Raw genomic sequence first — 17691 nt, 5'->3', positions numbered from 1 at the left:
GGACTGAAGTTTTACGTCTCTAATTGAATTGGCATATACAGTAAAAATCTATACGTCTCATATGTCTCCATCAGTCAACCAAGCTAATGTTCTGTGCCTCACTGTGGTTTCATAAAGTGGCGAAGCGTTATTTTAACCTATCGCTATATTTTAATTTGTCATTTAGCTGAAATGTACCGCTAATAGCTGTTGACATATAAAACGACCATGTGTTCCTCCTGTCAGCCAGATGCAAACGGCACAGATGGGCTTCTTTTTTTTCCAAATGGAGCTCTTGATAGCAGACAATTAATGTGCCTTTGATTGCGCTCTACAGTACTCTCCCATTGATTCTAGAAAATGTATTCATTGAAGGCATATGATCAGCCACGGATGAATCTTGTCAGATGTGCCAAATCACAAATGAAACGCTTTAGTGCCTCTCCCTCCAACCTCCAGGGCTAAGAGCTCTTGCATGACACACGCGCGCACACCACTCTTTTCCTCTCTCGCTGTTTCTCTATCTCTCTCTCTCACTCTCTAGATGGATGGCTGAGTTCTGCCTTCTGTTTGCGCTGCCATACTAATGAATGAGTCAGCTGGGAATATGTAATACTGTGAAAAGGTCACCGGAGGCATGTGTATCACATTACTGTTAATGATAATAAAAAGAACAATCTGTGCAAATCCATCTTTGAAGTCATTTTTATTACTTCCTACTGTGAGTGATTTTATCTGTCATTACTCTTCTTCTCTCTGTTGTGGGTTGGATGATATGCAGGGAAAATGTACTGTAAAAATGATCACATGATTTATCTCTCATTGCATTTGTTTCGCTGATCCACAGTTATCGGCCGAGCGTCGTAATGAATACAAGGATCATCTCCTTCGAAGCAACATTCTGCAAAGCGAAGTTCACCCGAAAATGAAAATCATTTACTCACCCTCTTGTCGTTCTAAACTTGTATAACTTCTGCAGAAAATCGCATTTCGTGTAACAGAAGAAAGAAAGTCATACAGGTTTGGAAAGACATCTTGTTTGGAAAGTTTGGAACGACAAGATTTTCATTTTCGGGTGAACTTCGCTTTGCAGAATGTTGCTTCGAAGGAGATGATCCTTGTATTCATTACGACGCTGGGCCGATAACTGTGGATCAGCGAAACGGAAGCAATGAGAGATAAATCCTGTGATCATTTTTACAGTACATTTTCCCAGCATATCATCATTCCATGCATTCATGAAAAAGATCTCCTGGTCTGACTGTATCACACAATAGCCGTAGGCCTACATCCTCTCTGAACCGGCTGTGAGACTCACTTCATCCCACATGGAAAGTCTCACAGTCTGCTGGATGGATCCCAGATCCTGAAATAATAAAGCTTATTTCACTGTATTAACCTTGTTCCAGATTGAAATTCTGCTGCTAAAACCACACCGCACGTCCATCAATCAGAGCTCACTTTCACAGACTACAGCACAAATCTCTTTAAAGCTCATTATTATTACATCTGTCGTAATGAAGGAAGATATATGTGGTTAGCAGTGGTAAGCTTTCTTGAGCTATTACAGTTTATGGTGGTCAGGATATTGCTTTACCGATTTCCTTTTGCATTATAGATGGTAGCGGAACTGTAATTGTGTTAAATTACTCGACTGGAGGCGGCTTTTGATCTCCAGCTGGATGTGGAATGCCATGTTGCATATAAGTCATACATTAAGCAGTTGGTCAGTGATTGAAAGGTAATTGTAGTGCTACACATCACATTCTGTACTCACACAGCGGAGCCCGGGGACGATAAAAGGGTTTACAATCTACATATGTTATTTTAGCTCTCTCTCTTTCTTTAACCCTTCTGTTTTTTGACCCACACTCCTCCTATCTCTCTCTCTCTCTCTCTCTCTCAATCTGTCCCTTCCCCCCTTCCATCTTTTTCATCTCTCACCATCTCTCTCCCCCACTGTCCCTCTCTATGAAACATACACCCACACGCACATATTAAGATGACTGTCTCTGTAGTCTTTCAGGTTCTGGAGGGGGTTTTTTTTCCTGCCACGGTGACCTCATCCTGAGAAATCGAGCACTTTCTGATTGAAAATAGTGCCTGTAATTAAGAGCATTCACTATTTGTTACCACTTGGCATTACATTAGTATGCAAAGCTGGCAGCCGCTTAATCTGGGGAAAAACGTTTGTTTCCTTAATTGCCCTCTTAGGACAAATGTGTGGGAGGGGAAATGAAACACTAACGTGCCATAGGAGGAATGAAGCCTGGTGTGAGTAGAGGATGTGGCTCCCTGACACAGAGGTTAAACCTTTAAACCCAACTAATGGGGCCAGAGACAACACACACATATGTATTTGAATAGAAGGGAAGCTGGATTTATTTTATGGTTTTCACTCATACAAGCATTACAATTTAACATGAAATAAAACTCATACATGATCTTTTATATGATGACTTAAAGAGCAGGACTCTATTCCAAACAAGTGCTTCATTATACACGCTTGATAATCAACTCGATATTACATTTTAAAATACTGGGATTGGACATTTCTATGCTGTCAACTCTTTTCATTTGAGGGATGAAATAAAAAAAAAAGAAGAAACAATGACCTGACTTTTCTCCCCAAAAAATTCTGTCATCATGTTCTCATTCTCAGGTTGTTCCATATCTGCATCCACCTTGGTTGGGGCCATTTGTAACTTGAATGTGTGAGACTTCTGGTGTCATTCACAAAAACAGTCTGTTATTGCAAACTGGTATTATTTGTTGTCATATAATTTTAATTCATTATCATAATCATAAACACATCGGTTCGTAGCGCAAATGTGTTATCCATAGTTATCTACCTAAATCAGTTAATTAACCGGTAGTCTCGCACATACAAAGGAAATAGCTTACTATTGCAAAATAAGGTGGATAACATGAAAGGAGAAATTTTGAAGAACAGCACTGGTCGCTCTCTTTCATGCAGTTGCAATAAATTCTGAATGGGGACATAAACTTGAAATCTTCAATGGGAATACAAAAACACAAAATATCATAAAAATAGTCCATTCACACTATATCCCAAGTCCATAGGATAGATTTGTGTGAGTAATAGACAAAGTTTATTTATAGGCCTAGATCATTTCCCCCTCTGGTGGCTCTTAACTGGAGTCAGTGAGTGGAACAGGTCAGGTGGATTTGTTTCTGCGTTACAGTGCAGTGTAGGAGAGACAGGAAGCAATGATGAAGGGACCACAAACCTGGACCTGCACCATATGTTGGAGAACTGCCCACAAAGCTAGGGGTTTAACAATTACCCTTTTTTTAGGCTTCAGATGACTAATATATTTAAAACAATACTTTGTGGATTTTTTTTTTTTTTAAAGCTTGTCTGTTCTTTTGTGTTTTACTGAAGAAAAAAAAAGTCATCAAGGTTTGGAACAACATGAGATTTAAGGGTGAACTCTCATTTAAACATGCAGTGTCCAATGAAATGTGAAATAAAAGGAACATTGTATGGCAATGTGTTAATCCTTATATTTTGAAATATGTTATCTGAGTATTTTGTACCAGCATTGTTGTTGCTGGAATCTCAGCACTCACAATAAAGTGCTGACAACCAGAGAGAAATTGGAAAAAGACACATAGGCCTTAGTTTAATTAGGACATTTAAGTAGTTATTATAAGTGTGTCTATAGATATATGCGAGTGCAAGTTGCTTCCAGTTAAAACAACTCAAACATCCATTTTAGTCCAGGACTAGGCTTAAGCGTTGTCTGTGAAGCCGGGGGAAAATATTGCAACATCTGTACTGAACAATGTGAGACCTGATACCAGCACCTTTTTTGTTGTTGTTGTACAATTCACAGCGGGCAGTTTATTTTACAGCTTGCGTATTTGCTAAAACACATATTTATGAGATCTCTCGGGCAAGTCCTCAGGTCTGTTGATGCACACTAAACTGTTCTGAATCAAATTTTTTATGGATTCTTAATATTTTAAAAAATTTGACAATGACACTTACTCATTATTATATTCTTTATTTATTCATAAAAATTCTCATTGAAAACATCCAGAAAACACCTTCAAACACATAAGTGAAAATAATAACAGAAACACATGGGGCATTTAAGAGGAACAGCAGATATGAGAACAACACTTCTAAATTGATGGCAACCTATTTAATCTAGTCACGAGGTCAGAGGTAAGTTAATAATAATTACATTATTAGTTTATGTTCATATCAGAAGTGTTAAAACACTGCAAATTATGTCATGAAGTCTGCATGAAACTTTATTGAGAACATCACGTCACAATCCTCTTAAAGCAGCACATTTGTTGACAAACTCTTTGGAAAAATTGTATTTGTGAGATCTAGTAAACACATACACAATTTAATGCATGCTTTACTTCAAAGTTGTAAGTATCCTTCAGACAGCTTAGACTTTTATATATATAAAAAAATATCTTATCCAAAAAGGTTATGGCTATGGAAGGTACTGACAGCCCATGCAAATAATGAGCAGAAACAACCAACTCACTCAGTTCACATGGGCTTTTATTCATCTTTTATTAATAAAAAGACCAATTTCATCCCTTTAATAATACCTCTGGATCTCAAACCTGTGCTTTCAGTAAACAGTTTTTTTCCAGGAAAGGTCCGCATATTCCAACCCTTATAGTGTCTGTGTACATGAGTCAGATGATGATTCATAGACTCAAACATTGAAATAGGCCTATATATATTATATTATATTATATTATATTATATTATATTATATTATATTATATTATATTATATTATATTATATTATATACATATATATATATTAGATTACTTTAATCATTTCTGTGGTATCTGTATATTGTGTGGTTCCGGATATGTTCCTGTGTTAAGCCATTAGCAGACAGTCATTTTGTCAAATGTTCATCGAATTGATGCAGGCCCACGACTACACATACAACACATACATTTGGCAACGAGGAATGTGTAAATCCTCTAGAGAGACAGGCTACTAATTAGCGGACCTTCTTGGACTTCACTCGAGTGTTTATGGCGGACCCTGACAGATCCATTGCAGGCTTCAAGTTGTGTTCAGAACCCTGTCTAATTCAGGCACAACACCTGCGGACTGGAAACTCGTTCATTTACTTAGTTTACACTGCGAAACATTTCACTATCAACGAGAATGAGGGTTGAATGAACAAAATATGCAAATTCTCTTTATTTCGTTACCCTAATTTGAATAGTTTTGTCGGCTATTACGACGTAGCCTATTATTTATTGGGAGGATTCAGGAATGAGTTGACAACAGTTGTAAGTGCTTGCATTGCCTGTACCACTGCAATGAACTTGAACACTTATTTGTGTTTATTGATAACATGTATCGAATTCTTAGGGATTTACCCTCTAAGATCCTCGTCAGTGCTTCGCTGAGTGGATTTAAGACTTATTTAAATATATATTTCATTTAAATGTATGCCATTCTGTTTTTGCAGCTTGATTCTTGTGATTATGCTCCAGACAAACAGAGTTATCGAAATTATTCCTCAAATGATGATTGAGTGAACTAACACAGTAAGACAGAACTTGACAAACCAATAAAGATGTATTTGATTATCAGAAGAGATTTGGCATCATATCCGGATTTCGGTTGCTGGAGCCCGAGGGAAATTTAAATAAACAACGTGAAACTTTTGAGCAGTTCGATTCGTACAGCAAATATTTGTCAGTTGTCAGTGTGCTATCAGCGTAAACAACTTTACTGCTTTTCAAGCCGCTTAGTAACGATGCCATATTGGGGTAAATACAATTTATAAATAAATATTATATGAAATAATCTTGAATGATACGCAGAAAGTGATGTTCATACCCAAGACTGTGACAAATGAAGTGAAATATTTACTTAATAAAGCTGCTAATTTAGACTATCCTGCAAGCAACTGACTGTCACCAACAAATAAAGTAACAATTTATTCTGTACAATTCAGTGTTGTCTAAGTATGAATGGGAGTGACATGTCCTTAAATTTGGTGTTAGAAGTTAAGCTCGAGTGGCTTGGAAGAAGACTTGAATTAAGTCTTGTGTGTGTATATTGAGGGTCCACTGTTCTGCTCACAAAGGCGAGATAATCCAAGTAATTTACACAATGCATAGGGCTGTGTTGACACGGTGTAAAGGAGGGCCTTTCCCTTTATCTCCTACCGAATTGGAGCATTTTATTAAATCGAAACGGTCAATTATACGTTGACAGAAGTTTTTTTTTTTGGTTTGCTCTTAAGAAGAGTCACTGGCTGGGTCCTCTGACCTGATCAACATCACTTCTCTCGACGGTGATCTGAAAAAGGGATTCATGTCAAAGAAATTGTTTAGTGCCAGGAAAAATTTAAAACATTAAAACAACCGTATAACGTATGATATGTTACTTTCAAAGTGATTATAAAATGAAGAACATTTAAAACATTACTATTTTATAGATACAATGAAATGGCTATCACTATTATATCTTTATGAAAATTTATTAATCAGCATTTTGGAGCATTTTCCTTTTTATCAAATCACCTGTATGTTACATGTCAGGAATTTACAACAGTCTTTTCCGACTAAAGTTTTACTTTATATCACATTAAAGTATAAACTAATTACTTATGAATTTCTTAAAGCTATCTGATTTTATTATTATTATTATTATTGGCTTATGCTTTTTAGTATCTATATAACTTTAAAACGATACTTTATTTGCTTCTTGTTGCGAGAGGAAACGGCTATATTTTGACCATGACTCATATTTGACTATTGACTATTTGACTTTTCACACTTTTAAAAGAAGTTAGAGCAAGGTGACATTTTTACAAAGTTGATGACTAAAAAAGCAACAACAAAATAAAAGCTATCAAGTTTGTAAAAATTTACAAGCAGTTTCAAAAGGAACAGTTCAGATGCACCCACGAAGCACGTTACAATTAAATAAAACTAAAGATAATTAAATAAACATAATCTGCATGGTTTTATATTTAATAAAATAGGCCATAGACACTCTTTATTTACTTATTTAATTTCCAACCTTTTTTTGGATCAGACACAAGACAATAATAAAAAAGAAATAAATCTTATATTGATTAAAAACAAACAAATAACTAAAATCAATAGAAAATAATATTGTTTTACAAAGACATCAACTTAAATATGTTCATAACTAATGATTAAAGAGATAAAAGATAAAAGCTTAAAATAAAAATATAGCCTAGGTAAACTTATTTTTATTGCTTAAAAATCCAAAGCGCATGACATGATTTTCCCCTCCCAGAATTTTTTTTTTTTTTTAAAGACATCTGTCATTAAGTTGTCATAAAGAGATTTTTCCAGTTTCTGTCATGTATATTTAGATGGCAAACTGAAATATCCTCTTTTAATCCACACTAATGCAGGTGAGAGTCACAGGTTGCACAGGTGAGCTGCGCTATGGTAGAGCGATCCAATATTGATCCAATAACAAAAGATGAGATCGTTTCTTTACACAGGCCTATATATTTGAGACGCATTTTGACTCAAATATGATCAGCAATTCGATGTATTCACATTTCATAATGCAGATAACGTTTCTTTAAAGTAAAAAAACAAACAAAAAACAGCCTATTTATTCACTCCTGCTTTTCTCAAATAAAATTAGAACGAATAGCGAATCACACAAATAGCCAAAATTGGCTTCATGATCAGTAGTTTTCACATCTGGACAGCAGCTAATATGAACAATAACAAATTAATTGTAACCAAACCAATCTAGCTACAAATCAAATATGTGAGCTTTAGGTCTCATGAACAACGATTCTTTTTTTCTTTTTTTTTTTTTTTTTTCGTGTAAAATAAAAATAAAACAAACCAAAATAAAAACGTATTATTAAGCCGAGCAGGGAAATAAGATGTCACAAAAGGAGTTCATTAGCAGTCAGAATGGGGTTCTTGACGAGGCAGAAGGGGTTAGGTGGAGCAGAGTGCTGAAACCTGCTCTCTGGGGGCCTGTACACCAAAGCGGGTGAAATCACACTCCCAGAGAACTTTTAAGAGCTACATTGACAACGGAACTCTTAAAGCCCGAATGTCATTTTTGTCAACCCAAAGCGACTATGGAAAACTGTGACTTTAAAACACCTGAGCGCATGCAGTGTGGCAGAACAGGCGTGATATCCTGTCGCATTTATGCGCACTGTTTGAACTATACTCGACGAACAGTAGGTGACACACCACATCACTGTCACTTGGCAAAATCTCGGATTCGAATAACGTAACACAGGTAGAGCACGCGCCAGTCCTGCATCCGCGCACTCGAACTGGGTGAAAGGACACAGTAAGGAAAAAGAGATTAAGGAAAGCAAAATCTGAGCAACTTTAAGCGGTAGCTCAAAAAAATGCCCCTTTAACAGCAGGGCATCTCGGTATGCTTTGTAAGAAATAAATGGGAGCATTTGATCTGTTAAAACTGTGGATCTCCAATCCAAAGTTAAAGGAGTTCATGGGTGAATGTTCCAAGCAGCATTACAGTTTTGGAAATAGCGTAGAGTCCCCCAGAGTAAAGTTCAACAGGTTCTATCAAGAATACTCTCAGCAACTTTTCCATGGCGCAATATGATAGCCTACCCAACATACTTCTGCTCCTTCACATTTGGATCCTGTTGAGCGATGAGAGCTCAGTGCTGTCAGTCTCAAGCTCAAACTTTTATTTATTTATTTATTTCAACTCTTGACATTTAGTTTTAACGAAAAGGAAACAAACAGTTTGGCTGAGGAAAAAAGTATAGCCCATAAAGAACATATAAAATAGATTTCTATGATAATCATAAAACGCAATACAATTGTTAAAATAACGGTCAGGTAAAAAAAAAAAAAAAAAATAATGTTTTTTTTAAGGATATCCAAGAGCCTAAACTCAAAGGTATGATGATGATGATAAGAGTGGGGAGAGAGGTGCATTGTGACATCATCAAGAAATTAGCTATGGAGGGTGAAATCACCATCACGCATGAGCACCACAATCACAGTAGAAGTTTTAAGTCTGAGTGAAAACAAAAAAGGATTTAAGAAAGAAAACGAATTTTGAAGTGAGGAATTTCATTTCCTTGAGTTTATAATTTGATTTGTGATCATCTTAATGGATGTTAACCGACTGAACATTATCTGAATCAGCAGGCTGTCTTGATTCATTTAATACATAACATCTTCTCATTTGTTAATAAATTAAATCGAAATATAAGGGCCTATCATTGCTACCATACAATAACACTGCAATGCAACTATTTGTATTTAAAATATTTAATATGAAATGACAGAGGGTGGCAAAATACTAATTATTCTGCATGCATGCAGTAAATGTATATTTGACGTCCTATTAGGGTCAGAGTCCATCGTTTGAAGGCTACTTGATAGGCCTATTATTTTCCAAAAATTATGCTTCATAATGAAATATTATATAAAAGACACTAGCGTAAAAACACCACTGAGTTAAACAAACGTGTTTTTATTTCTAAATAAAAAAAGAATAATCAAATAAAAATTATTCTATTAATTATTTTTGAAAACATTTTCGTCCATTTCCTGTTGTTGTGAGGTAATGCAGGCAAGATTGGTTGTTCACGAGCTCCTTTCCTGTCTCCCTCAAAACAGTCAAGGTAAGTCACCGGACATGTCTCGCAATGTATTTAGGCTATGTTTAAATTGTGGATGTACTTCGCTATAACGTGGCTTTTCCTCTTATCAGGGCAGTATGAGCCTCATCTGTAAATATCTGTAAGTCCTCTCAAAAAAGACTGTTAACATTTTGGCTAAAGGGAGAGAAATTTCAAATCCAACTGGTGTATAAACCAACAGATGGGCGTGGAGACGTGGACTTGGAGATGTGACAAATGATTTTTGAATTCCCGACTGACATAATGAATTGGAAAAAAAAGAGATCTCAATAAACTTGTCACTCAGTCTTAAAGAGTTTCGGTAATAACAGAGCTGTTTTCCATAACTCATAATAAGTCCACGTTTCTGGTCCTCACATGGTCTGTGGTGTTTGACTTTGCATTGTAGTCACTCAGGGTCGCAACCCTGCAGGAAATATAGGCAACCATAGCAACAGAAAGATGGCCTCTGTAGGCTTAGCATTATTCCGCCCTAATAGAAAAATAACAGCGCCAAATCCGTTCCTTAGTGGGGAAGCTTATTTGTTAGAGGCAGACTCCCACCTGTGATCCATAGTTGCCACACCACTGTGCAAGGACCAAAGGAAAAAGGCCCCTTTTAAAACTCTGGGGTCCGGTGGGATGTGTGCCGGGTTTCTAACCGAGCCACAATCTCTGTGCAGCTGCAAACAAACTTAGCTGGCCTGTAAATAAATCAACGATTCAGTGACAGCATAAACCACGATAACAAGTACAGTAGAACTAGTTGTTTTATTTCATTCGCCTTAACTGACCTATGTTGGCGAATCCAGCCATTGCTACAGACAGGACCAAGTGCTGTAAAAGATTGCCATTTCTATGAATCAGTTGCTCTGCACTATTTTACTTAACGTGGTGTCTGTTACATTTTTCTCATATTCTTAAAAAGGATATAGCATTATTGTTGGGAAAAGGGATATTGCCATGGATAATGAGGCATCCCTATATTTTGTGTCTGTTAATTAAACATGTTTTTGAAGCTCATAGACAGAAACAAGCTGTAGAATATGTGTTGTTCTGTCATTGAAATCCTTTGCTATTTGTCCTTGTGCCCATTTTGTGCATTCCAAAAAATGCGAAAGATTAGCAAAGGCGCAACTGCAGTGGAAAACAATATTGTTTTCCCAGAACATTCAGAGCATTTCCTTTTGTTGTTGTTTTCTGAAGCCTCTTTGATTTTGCAGTCTGTGATCACGATGCTCAGCTCCTATTGTAGCTTGATGGTTTTGAATATGGTATGACAGTCATAACGGGCAGCATCAAGGATTTCTTTGGACCACGCACTTCATTCTCGGTGTAATTAAATCTATACAGTATGCGTAGTTGACCAACGAGAGGGCAGCCTCCCCTGCTGATCACCAAGGGGAATCCTACTGAATCTCTCCCAAAGCCTCCGGTTTCAGAGCCTTAAACTGAGCACCTTCCCACATCAAAGCACTCCTGAGCGCTTGCTTCTCAAGGACTCACGTCTTTGGGAAAGAATGGCCTCTCCTTAGAAACGAACACCGCTGGTCTAATTTGCCTTGCATGGCCCTCCCCATCCCCCTAGTGTGTGTGCAGGCTGGACCTGATCTGACACAGCCGTGGCTATCTGACGAGATCACATGGAGAGGTGCGGGAACTTAAAGGAGAGGAGTTACTCTGCATCCTACCAGGAGCCTCAAAAGGACTGTATTAAAATGCGCTCGATATGCCGGTAAGGGCTTTTCAAAGTGCTGTGCACCCTCTAGCCCCGGCAAATTCAAAGGGCAACTGTGAACCCATGACAAGGGGAATAAGACCCATATTAATTTAATGAATCCAGGGTATTAGTATGCCTAACCAGCCTCGCATATTTCATCTTTAGTCGAGTTCAATGCAGCAATCCACTAACTTGGGAGTGACAAATGCAGGTGAATATTAGATGAATTTGGAATAAGAATCTCATTCGAGAGCATTTGTTGCATAATGTTGATGATTACCCACAAAAAAAAAGTGTTTAGACATGTCCTTCTTCCTTTTTTTCAAAAATGGAGGTTACAGTGAGGCACTTACAATGGAAGTGAATGGGGCCAATTATTGGAGCATTTAAAAGCAGAAACTTTATAAAAGCACATACAATAATTCTTCAGTTAAAACGTGTTTATTGACACTTTACAATAATGTTTCATTAGTTAACATGAACTAATAATGAACTGCCCTTCTACAGCATTTATTAATCTTTGTTCATTTTAATTTCAACATTTACTAATACATTATTAGGATCAAGTTGTATTTGTTAGCGTTAGTTAATGCGCCGTGAAGTAACATAAACAAACAATGAACAGCTGTAGTTTTATCAAAGAAACAGTTCACTTAAAAATGAAAATTCTGTCATTTACTCACCCTCAAGTTGTTTAAAATCTGTATGACTTTTTTTCTTCTGCTGAACACAAAAGAAGATATTTTGAAGAATGTCGGTAACTAAACAGTTGATGGACCCCATTGACTTCCATAGTAGGAAAAAAAATACTATGGAAGTCAATGGGGTCCATCAACTGTTTAGTTACCGACATTCTTCAAAATATATTTTGTGTTCAGCAGAAGAAAAAAAGTCATAAAGGTTTTAAACAACTTGAGGGTGAGTAAATGATTACAGAATTTTCATTTTAAATCGAACTATTCCTTTAACTAACGTTAACAAATACCGTAACAAATGTATTGCTCATGGAAATTTGTTCATGTTAGTTAATACATTAACTAATGAAACCTATTGTAAAATGTTATTGGTTTGATAGAAAATTCATGATTTTATCATTATTTTGTCGTGGCAAAGTTGTAAAATTGGATATAACTTAACAGAAAATGTTACTAAGCAAATTTTTTTACTCTAAAATCATGCTGACATGGATATTGTTCCTGACTTGTGGTTAAACTGTTCAAGAAGTGAGTATTGTAACGTTTACGAATTGGCACCATTCAGTTCAATTGTACTGTAATTGCTTCACTGGAAATTCTTTTTTTTTTGTAATAACCAACTGTATACCACAAATGTTGTCAATTGAGCTTAACTTAAACTGAACCTGAAACTGAACCTGGCATTGTGAAAGTTCGCCCCAACTTTTTACTATACTCAAACCCCCTAAAATATCTTTAAAGGATCATGTTTAATATATTAGGCCATCAAATTTGCCAAAAGATGATAGACGGGAAGCATATATTAGCATAATTTCACACCCGGTTGGCTGTAAGCTGGGAACATGCTGGCCGTAGTGATGGAACTGTGAATCTTAAGCATGTCTCACTGCAACTGGGCTGTGTTAGCGCTGCCTCTGTGCATCATACTTGTTTGTGCCAAACAGAGGGAAGCGTGACGCGACGGCTCCTCCCTGGACGTCGCTCACCTGAGTGCGGTGGCTGATTTCGGTGTGTTTGGCATGGCCACCTGTAAGAGATTAGGCAGATAGCGGAGATTCGGACCAGGAAGGGGCAGCTGCTGGACCTAATTAAAGACGCAGTAACAGAACCTCTCACCGCCACACATCAAAGGTCTCAGACGACGTCCGTCTGCAGGCTCATCTCTGGGGTGTAAGGACCTGATGTGACCGAGACCAGTTGCATGCTGGGCCACAAGCCTGACCCCTGGTCCAGCAGCTCGGTCGGGGCCAGGCTTACCTGTGCCGTGCTGGCGAAAGGTGATGCGCCTCATCTGTGTTTGCGTGGCGACTCCGACCTGGAGTGCAGAGAGACAGAGAGCAGAGGTGAGAGGTCAGCAGGAGAGGGCAAGTTTAAGAGAATCACACATGGGCCACATTTGCCAAACACTGTCTGAAGGTAACATGAATTTTCAACTGATATCGCTCCTCAGGAGCGCATGAAATGTTCACAGTGCCTTTGTACTTGCCCCCTGACCTCGGTTAAAAGAAAGAAAAAACTGCTGCTTTGATTGACTGCTTGCTGATTTGCCATGATAGTTAATTATCCAGTTCAGTCATTTACCAAGACAGAAGGGTTTTAAAATTTCAAAGCCAAAGTATTGTTCACTTGATCTGGAAAATGCACCGAAAGAACATTTTAACCCCACTGTTGCTGGAGCTTTTTTCCACTTTATTTTGCAATTAATTAAGGCAGACAGTGAGAGAAGGATGTTCAAAAGTAAACAATTAAACACACTCTCTCACACCTTTTATCCATCCTTCACTGGAACCTCATGTGTGCCTGTCAGGGGAACCATAAACCTGTTATGCAGTTATCCATCACTTCAGCCTTATTCTGTAGTGATGTTCTCCGAATCAAAGGTGCCGTAAGTCAGCGTTCACTCATGGTGATGTAAATACTTTGACAATGTCTGCAGCACTGCCTACTTCTGCTTTATTGTTGTCAGACATCAAGTGTGGTTTTCCCAAGATCCTTTGTCATTCTGATTTCTATCCAACCCTTCGGTTTTCCATGATATACAGTTGCTTTCATTCAGCTACTTTTGTAGTTTATATTACAGTCTTTCCGTTTTAAAAAAGTGAGAGTTCGGTGTCAAAAATATCTGGAATAAAAAGGTTATAAAAATTAAAACATAGTAACCTTAATGTGATTGATTCTTGCTAACTAAGGCTAGCATTTTTGTTATTATTATTATCATTATTTGTATTTGTTTGTGCGTAATACATGGGTGTTCTAATAAATCACACCTGTCGTGAAGCCCTAGGCTCTCATTCTTTTTTTCTTTCTTTTCTTCTCTTCTTTTTATTGCAGAAACGCTTGTGTGAATCCATGTTTTCTGACATTGGGTTTGTTTTTGGGGGTTGAATTTTGAGAGAGGGGTAGTGGTTGAATGTATGCTTGTTTATGTATATGTATTTTTAGCAGAAACTTTAGCTGATTTTGTAAGTCCGAGTAATGAAGATAATCCGGCTCAGGTGTCATTATGTTTGATGATACTGAGAGAATTTAAAGTTAGAAATTACTGGAGACTCTGTAGTAACTATTATTTTTGGGGCAACATTTGCATTGGGTCATCACGTTTACTTCATTTTCATTTTTTTTTTTTTTTTTTTAAATGCTTATTTTATAATATGCTATTGTTGCATGATTAGATTTCTCTGTCGTGAATCTTATTCTGCGTTCACTTCAGCATACAGCATTTTGTCTGTTGGGATCCATTGAGCTAATCCAAATACCTGTCTGTGTTCCTGTCTGGGCAACTGTACTAACCCCCACTGAGTTTCGGAACATGAACATTTTCTTCGTGTCCTGTCCTTTTGGCCTAAAGCTGTAGAAAATATAGATAGAATGATCCGTCCCTTTTTATTGAACAAGAAATGCTGCCAAAGGTAGGATAGCGTTGCCTGTTAAGTGGGAATAGAAATAACATGTCAGCTGGAATTCATTTTATAAAGGTCTCTGCCACCCTGTCCGGCCAGGCCGTGTCTTGTAGGATAGTGTAAGGGCATGTTTGTGGTGGTGGTTGGGCTCTGTGGCACCCTGCTTGGCAGCTGGTTGTGTGGGAGCCTGCTTCAGGCTCTTCGGCAAGCAGTCATGTGGTTCAATCTCGTTATAGCGTTTCTCCACCAGTCTCTGCTTGAGCAGGCCTCCCCAAAGTGTGTCATCAGCAGATGTCTTTATAAAGTACACCAGTGCTGAATGGAAAGGAGAAGCTTCTTTGGCAATTTTGGTTTGGCATTACCTTTTCCCCCTCAGTCTATCAGGCCCAGCAGTCATTTCAATTTAGTTTTTCGCTCTCTGCTCAAGTCAGAAATACTGCTTGCCTTAGCAGGGCAGAACGGAAGAATGTAGTCCAAGAGTGAGATTCTATTTCGTAGGCCCGCACCTCTCGTGGATTAAAAATTAATCATTCATTAGGGTCCTTAGCTCCATGCAAAAGGGCTGCTTTAGCCTCTGAAGATGGTATCTGAATCATAGTGAGTTTTTAGTCCAGTTAATTAACCTCACATCGAGAAATTATCATTAACTCTTTTCACATTTCCGGGTTTCTCAGAAGCGGAAGTCGTCATAGTTGGGTAAACTTTTATAGTGGTGAATGAGAGACTACATTAAATATATTTTTTGTGCTCCCGTTTGCTCATTTTAGCAAAAGAAAAACTCCACAAAAGTGTTTTCACAACTTTCAAAAATAGGAAAAAAATATAGAGAGTTTGATAACGGCAGTCAGAAGAGAAAAAGATGTCAATTTTACTGTCACTCCCATAGACGCTGTAGAAACACCCCCACAGCAGTGTTAACTCATTTTTTGTAATTAGAAGCAAAGGTAATATAATACAAAGTATAGTATTATAAATGTACATACGTTTTTTTTTAATGAACATATAAAAATGGATTTCCGGTGTTCATGACCGTTTAAACGCATCATCACGGTCGAAAGGGTCCATTGAGGAAAAACAGCAATGATTTAATGTTTAACCTCATAGAACAGGAACATGGGCCGACTCACTGTACCGTTACATTTCAGTGAAGCTAAACAGCCTTTAACTGATTACCAGATTATTCAATTCTGGCTATAATATCATGTTTAAGTGGTTAGTTTGGCTTGTCTAACCCTTAAAATTCTTCTGTAAAACATATTTTGCATGACATGACAAATGCTTAAAGCTGTATAATTTACAATCGTTCATTGTTTAAAGCAGCCAACAGGTAAATTGGTTTGGCAAACAGATGCACTTTTTGCATAATTATTTTTCATGCATAATTTTGTATTTAACTATGCGGTTTGGCTCATCATTTTAGGTGGCAACTCTCAGATATTACTGGAACAATTGCGTGCATGTTTTCAGTGCATCGATAATATTCGTATTCATTTCGGCAGGGAAAAGCACAAGATGAATTGCATATTTGCTTCTTATTTTAACCGCATAAATTACAGCTAAGCGTAGCTGAGATGTAGTGAGTAATACTAATGAAACGCAAAAGTGAAACTAGCCGTAGACATTTACACATGGAGCACAATTTCATGCTATATATATATATCTTCATCATCATAAATAAAAAACAACAATCTGATATAAAGAATTTGGAAAATCTGTCCTTTTTCCACAGCTTCACAATCATTTATTCCGATTCTTTACTGTGGCATTAAAGTTTTTAACAGCACGGTATCTTCACTTTTACGATTTTGAATGTTGTTATAAGGAAAATAGTTGGCGATATCGGTTGTTTAGATAATCTGAAAGTCACTGCGCATTACATAAAGTCCTGTCCCAAAGTTTATTATACAACAAACATTTTTGTATTCTTTATAAACCCCAAGACAACAAATATCAAAAGTCTCTCACACAAATAATGGAATAAAAGTGAGATATAGGAGTGACCTAAAACAACATGCATCATTGTTCTCAAGAGACCCACAGTACAGATTTTTTTTTTGTGGGGGGGGGGGGCGGGGGGGGGGGGGGGGGGGGGGGGGGGGGAGATATCAAAACAAACATGGACTACGTAAATGCAAAGCAAAAAAGAATTCGGCAGTAACAGGAACATTACCAAACTCTCTCCGCGGTGAATAGTGTATTTAGGCCACCGTGTTCGCAATGACGGAAGGTGATAATAACCCAAAACATCTTTTTTATTATGGATGTGCTTTCACACCTCTACCGTAAACACCTTGATGTGGCACTTTGCATTGTGCTTCACACTACACGGTAATGGCGGCTTCCCCCAGCATTGTGCGAAATGAAGCCATGCGCATGACTTTGCGGCTTGAGCAGAGGTCATAGCTGACTCTTCTTTGTTGTCAGGTCTAGTGGGTAGGGGCCATATCTATTTGAAATCAGTGGTTCGGGCTCCCGATGCTCATTCAATGTTAATCTTGCATTAACGTGCCGAGCCACTGTAAGGTAGTGCTAACCCTTCCCCCCTCATCAGCCATGTTTGTTTTTGCTGGCACTTCATTATCAAAAGGCTAACTGCTTTACAGCGCCTCCTGCTGCTCCCCCCGGAGGAAACTTGGGCGCATTTGGAATTCAGCCCTCAGATTAAAAGGTAATCAGAATGGCCGGTCTCAGCATGTTGAAAAATGCGATCATTCCGCATTCTGCCATTTAACAAACTGGACTGCGG

The sequence above is a fragment of the Rutilus rutilus genome (assembly GCF_951802725.1).
Source record: "Rutilus rutilus genome assembly, chromosome: 14".
Taxonomy (NCBI): Eukaryota; Metazoa; Chordata; class Actinopteri; order Cypriniformes; family Leuciscidae; genus Rutilus; species Rutilus rutilus.
This window is presented reverse-complemented; position numbering follows the sequence as displayed.